The sequence below is a fragment of the Calliopsis andreniformis genome, unplaced genomic scaffold, assembly GCF_051401765.1.
Source record: "Calliopsis andreniformis isolate RMS-2024a unplaced genomic scaffold, iyCalAndr_principal scaffold0019, whole genome shotgun sequence".
In the NCBI taxonomy this organism is placed as follows: Eukaryota; Metazoa; Arthropoda; class Insecta; order Hymenoptera; family Andrenidae; genus Calliopsis; species Calliopsis andreniformis.
In genome coordinates this window covers 5,018,545-5,025,031 of record NW_027480431.1, presented here as the reverse complement: position 1 = coordinate 5,025,031, position 6,487 = coordinate 5,018,545, and positions in this window count along the sequence as shown.

Below are 6,487 nucleotides of genomic sequence, written 5' to 3'. Positions count from 1 at the left end.
TAGCTTTGGCCGCCCCGTCCCAACCATTTGCCCGCGCCACCGCCTCGAACTGAATGAGGTACTCTTCCCAGGACGTTCTTCCGTCGTACCTCGCCGGCTTGACCGCGTATCCCAAGCTCAGGGGTACGCGGCGTTCACAATCCCCCGCGACAGGCAAACCCGGACACGGCAACGAGAAACAGGTCGGGGCAGCCGAGGGACCCGGAGCGATCGAAGGGGGTGCAACTACTTCGCTACTATTTACATTATTTACAGCAGCCCTCGCTCCGACCGACCCGAATCCCGCACTCCCCGCACCACATATCGCGCTATCTACAGCTGCAGGTATACACGTCACCTGCATCCGCCGTTCCAGGGCCTCAACGCGAGCACGCATAGCGGCTGCGGTCTCCTCCTGTACGGCTCGATCGGCGACTAGCAGGGCCTCAACGCGAGCTTGTAAGAAAGCCGCGGTCTCCTCCTGCCTCACCCGATCGGCGCTCCGTTGTTCCTCAATCATTCTCCGCTGTTCCTGTAGTTGATGCATCAGAGACTCGTTCAGTTCTCTGCAAAATACGCGGAGAGGGTCGCCGGAAGCGAGATCCATCCCGGGTGGAATCCCACTTCTGACACCACTGTTGCGACGGTAGGTCCGCCGGCGACGGCCCACCGCCGCTCGAGGAACTCCACGGGGCATTTTAGTTTATAATACACTTTATTTACACTTGAGTATACAGTTAGTTGGCCGATAGTTTCGCGTACAACCAATTCACTCGCGATCGCGGTCTCCACTGACAGCTTGACAGCTGTCACTCTAATCGATCTCTTTCGATTTTCGATTATTCTTCTCGCGAGCACCAGTTGGCCGTGGCTGTGTACCGGGTGCTCGCAACAGTATTTTATTCATCTGGGGTTGACTTCTAAGGCCATAGCTATTAGGTGAGGTGGAGCAACGCCCTATAGTGACGCCTAGGTTGCCCGGAACGTAGAAATGACCATTACTTTCACAATGTTTGCAATTATTCACTTTATGCGATGGAAAAACTATTGTACTTATATTGTATTTTATTCTTCTGGCGTTGACTTCTTAGGCCCTAAATATTCGATCTGGTGGAACAACGCCCTAGAGTGAAGACTAGGTTGCCCGGAACATGGAAATGACCATTACTTTCACACTGTTTGCAAATATACATTATATACGATGGAAAAGCTGTTGTACTTATATTGAGTTTTATGCTTCTGGCGTTGACTTCCTAGGCCCTAACTATTTAATCTGGTAGAGCACCGCCCTAGAGTGAAGCATAGGTTGCCCGGAACGTAGAACATACCATTACCTTCACACTGGTTGCAATTATTCCTGCTATACGATGCAAAAACTGTTGCATCTTTATTGTATTTTATGCTTCTGGCGTTGACTTCTAAGGCCCTAACTATTCCATCTGGTGGAGCAACGCCCTAGAGTGAAGCCTAGGCTGCACGGAACGTAGAAATGACCATAACTTTCACACTGGTTGCTATTATTCGTTTTATACGATGGAAAAACTGTTTTATTTATTTTGTATTTTATGCTTCGGGTATTGACTTTTAAGGCCCTAACTATTCAATCTGTTGGAGCAACGCCCTAGAATGAATCCTAGGTTGCCCGGAACGTAGAAATGACCATTACATTCACACTGTTTGCTACTATTCCTGTTATACGGTGGAAAAACTGTTGCATTTTTATTGTATTCTATGCTTCTGGCGTTTAATTCTAAGTCACTAGCTATTTGGTCTGGTGGAGCAACGACCTAGAGTGAAGCCTAGGTTGCCCGGAACGTAGAAATGACCATTACTTTCACAATGTTTGCAATTATTCATTTTATACGATGGAAAAACTGTTGTATTTTAATTGTATTTTATGCTTCCGGCGTTGACTTCTAAGGCCCTAACTATTCCATCTGGTGGAGCAACGCCCTAGAGTGAAGCCTAGGCTGCACGGAACGTAGAAATGACCATAACTTTCACACTGGTTGCTATTATTCGTTTTATACGATGGAAAAACTGTTTTATTTATTTTGTATTTTATGCTTCGGGTATTGACTTTTAAGGCCCTAACTATTCAATCTGTTGGAGCAACGCCCTGGAGTGAATCCTAGGTTGCCCGGAACGTAGAAATGACCATTACATTCACACTGTTTGCTACTATTCCTGTTATACGGTGGAAAAACTGTTGCATTTTTATTGTATTCTATGCTTCTGGCGTTTAATTCTAAGTCACTAGCTATTTGATCTGGTGGAGCAACGACCTAGAGTGAAGCCTAGGTTATCCGGAACGTAGAAATGATCAGTACATTCACACTGGTTGCTATTATTCGTTTTATACAATGGAAAAACTGTTATATTTATATTGTATTTTATGCTTCTGGCGTTGACTTCTTTGGCCCTAACTGTTCGATATAGTGGAAGAACGCCCTAGAGTGAAGCCTAGGTTGCCCGGAACGAAGAAATGACCATCACTTTCAAACTGCTTGCAATTATTCCTGTTATATGATGAAAAAACTGTTGTATTTTTATTGCATTTTATGCTTCGGGCATTGACTTCTAAGGTCCTAACTATTCAATCTGTTGGAACAGCGACCTAGGGTGAAGCCTAGGTTGCCCGGAAAGTAGAAATGACCACAACTTTCACACTGGTTGCAATTATTCGTTTTATACGATTGAAAAGCTGTTGAAACTTTATTGTATTTTATTCTTCTGGCGTTGACTTCTAAGGCCGTAGCTATTAGATGTGGTGGAGCAACGCCCTAGAGTGATGCCTAGGTTGCCCGGAACGTAGAAATGACCATTACTTTCACAATGTTTGCAATTATTCATTTTATACGATGGAAAAACTGTTGTATTCATATTGTATTTTATGCTTCTGGCGTTGACTTCTGAGGCCCTAACTATTCGATCTGGTGGAGCAACGCCCTAGAGTGAAGCCTAGGTTGGCCGGAATGTAGAAATGTCCATAACTTTCACACTGGTTGCAATTATTCCTGTTATACGATGGAAAAACTGTTGTATTTTAATTGTATTTTATGCTTTTAGCGATGAATTATAAGTCCCTAGCTATTCGATCTGGTGGAGCAACGCCCTAGAGTGACGCCTAGGTTGCTCGGAACGTAGCAATGACCATTACTTACACAGTGGTTGCAATTATTCCTGTTATACGAAGGAAATACTGTTGTATTTTAATTGTATTTTATGCTTTTAGCGATGAATTATAAGTCCCTAGCTATTCGATCTGGAGGTGCAACGCCCTAGAGTGACGCCTAGGATGCTCGGAACGCAGAAATGACCATTACTTTCACACTGGTTGCAATTATTCGTTTTATACGATGGTAAAACTGTTGTATTTATATCGTATTTTATGCTTCTGGCGTTGACTTCTTAGGACATAACTATTCAATCTGGTGGAGCATCGCCCTGGATTGAAACCTAGGTTGCCCGGAACGTAGAAATGACCATTACATTCACACTGTTTGCTACTATTCCTGTTATACGGTGGAAAAACTGTTGCATTTTTATTGTATTCTATGCTTCTGGCGTTTAATTCTAAGTCACTAGCTATTTGATCTGGTGGAGCAACGACCTAGAGTGAAGCCTAGGTTGCCCGGAACGTAGAAATGACCATTACTTTCACAATGTTTGCAATTATTCATTTTATACGATGGAAAAACAGTTGTATTGATATTGTATTTTATGATTCTGGCGTTGACTTCTAAGGTACTAACTATTCGATCTGGTGGAGCAATGCCTCAGAGATAAGTCTAGGATGCCGGAAACGCTGAAATGATCATTACTATCACGCTCATTGCAATTATTCCTGTTATACGATGAAAAGACTGTTGTATTTTTATTGTATTTTATGCTTCAGTCGTAGACTTCTAAGGCCGTAGCTATTCGATATGTTGGAGCACTGCCCTAGCGTGAAGCCTAGGTTGCTCGGAACGTAGAAATGACCACTACTTTCACACTGTTTGCAATTATTCATTTAATACGATGGAAATGCTGTTGTATTTATATCGTATTTTATGCTTCGGGCGTTGACTTCTTAGGCCCTAACATTTCGATCTGGTGGAGCAACGCCCTACAGTGAAGCCTAGGTTGCCCGGTACGTAGATATGACCATAACCTTCACACAGGTTGCAATTATTCGTTTTATACGGTGTAAAGGCTGTTGTATTTTTATTGTATTCTATGCTTCTGGCGTTTAATTCTAAGTCACTAGCTATTTGATCTGGTGGAGCAACGACCTAGAGTGAAGCCTAGGTTGCCCGGAACGTAGAAATGACCATTACTTTCACACTGTTTGCTATTATTCATTTTGTACGATGGAAAAGCTGTTGTATTTGTATTGTATTTTATTCATCTGGGGTTGACTTCTAAGGCCATAGCTATTAGGTGTGGTGGAGCAACGCCCTATAGTGACGCCTAGGTTGCCCGGAACGTAGAAATGACCATTACTTTCACAATGTTTGCAATTATTCATTTTATGCGATGGAAAAACTATTGTACTTATATTGTATTTTATTCTTCTGGCGTTGACTTCATAGGCCCTAAATATTCGATCTGGTGGAACAACGCCCTAGAGTGAAGACTAGGTTGCCCGGAACATGGAAATGACCATTACCTTCACACTGGTTGCAATTATTCCTGTTATACGATGCAAAAACTGTTGCATCTTTATTGTATTTTATGCTTCTGGCGTTGACTTCTAAGGCCCTAACTATTCCATCTGGTGGAGCAACGCCCTAGAGTGAAGCCTAGGTTGCCCGAAACGTAGAAATGACCATAACTTCCACACTGGTTGCAATTATTCGCTTTATACGATGGAAAAGCTGTTTTATTTAATCGTATTTTATGCTTCTGGCGTTGACTTCCTAGGCCCTAACTGTTCCATCTGGTGGAACAACGCTCTAGGGTAAAGCACAGGTTGCGCGGACCGTAGAAGTGACCATAACTCTCACACTGGTAGCAATTATTAGTTTTATACGATGGAAAAACTGTTTTATTCATTTTGTATTTTATGCTTCAGGCGTTGTCTTCTAAGGCCCTAACTATTCGATCTGGTGGTACAACGCCCTAGGGTGAAGCCTAGGTTGCCCGGAACGTAGAAATGAACATAACTTTTACACTGGTTGCTATCATTCGTTTTATACGATAGAAAAACTGCTATATTTATATTGTATTTTATGCTTCTGGCGTTGACTTCTTAGGCCCTAACTGTTCGATCTGGTGGAACAACGCCGTACAGTGAAGCCTAGGTTGCCCGGAAAGTAGAAATGACCATAACTTTCACACTGGTTGCAATTATTCATTTTATACGATGGAAAAACCTTTGTACTTATATTGCATTTGATTCTTCTGGCGCTGACTTCGTAGGCCCTAACTATTCGATCTGGTGGAACAACGCCCTAGAGTGACGCCTAGGTTGCCCGGAACGTAGAAATGAACAATACCTTCACAATGTTTGCAATTATTCATTTTATACGATGGAAAAACCTTTGTACTTATATTGCATTTGATTCTTCTGGCGCTGACTTCGTAGGCCCTAACTATTCGATCTGGTGGAACAACGCCCTAGAGTGAAGACTAGGTTGCCCGGAACATGGAAATAACCATTACTTTCACACTGTTTGCAAATATACATTATATACGATGGAAAAGCTGTTGTATTTATATTGTGCTTTATGCGTCTGGCGTTGACTTCCTAGGCCCTAACTATTTAATCTGGTGGAGCACCGCCCTAGAGTGAAGCATAGGTTGCCCGGAACGTAGAACATACCATTACCTTCACACTGGTTGCAATTATTCCTGTTATACGATGGAAAAACTGTTGCACCTTTATTGTATTTTATGCTTCTGGCGTTGACTTCTAAGGCGCAAACTATTCCATCTGGTGGAGCAACGCCCTAGAGTGAAGCCTAGGCTGCCCGGAACATAGAAATGACCATAACTTTCACACTGGTTGCTATTATTCGCTTTATACGATGGAAAAACTGTTATGTTTATATTGTATTTTATGCTTCCGGCGTTGACTTCTTAGGCCCTAACTGTTCGATCTGGTGGAACAACGCCCAAGGGTGAAGCCTAGGTTGCCCGGAACGTATAAATGACCACAACTTTCACACTGGTAGCAATTATTAGTTTTATACGATGGAAAAACTGTTTTATTTATTTTGTATTTTATGCTTCGGGCGTTGACTTCTAAGGCCCTAACTATTCGATCTGGTGGAGCAACAACCTAGAGTGATGTCTATGTTGCCCGGAACGGAGAAGTGACCATAACTTACGCACTGGTTGCTATCATTCGTTTTATACGATAGAAAAACTGTTATATTTATATTGTATTTTATGCTTCTGGCGTTGACTTCTTAGTCCCTAACTGTTCGAACTGGTGGAACAACGCCCTAGGGTGACGCCTAGGTTGCCCGGAACGTAGAAATGACCATTACTTTCACAATGTTTGCAATTATTCATTTTA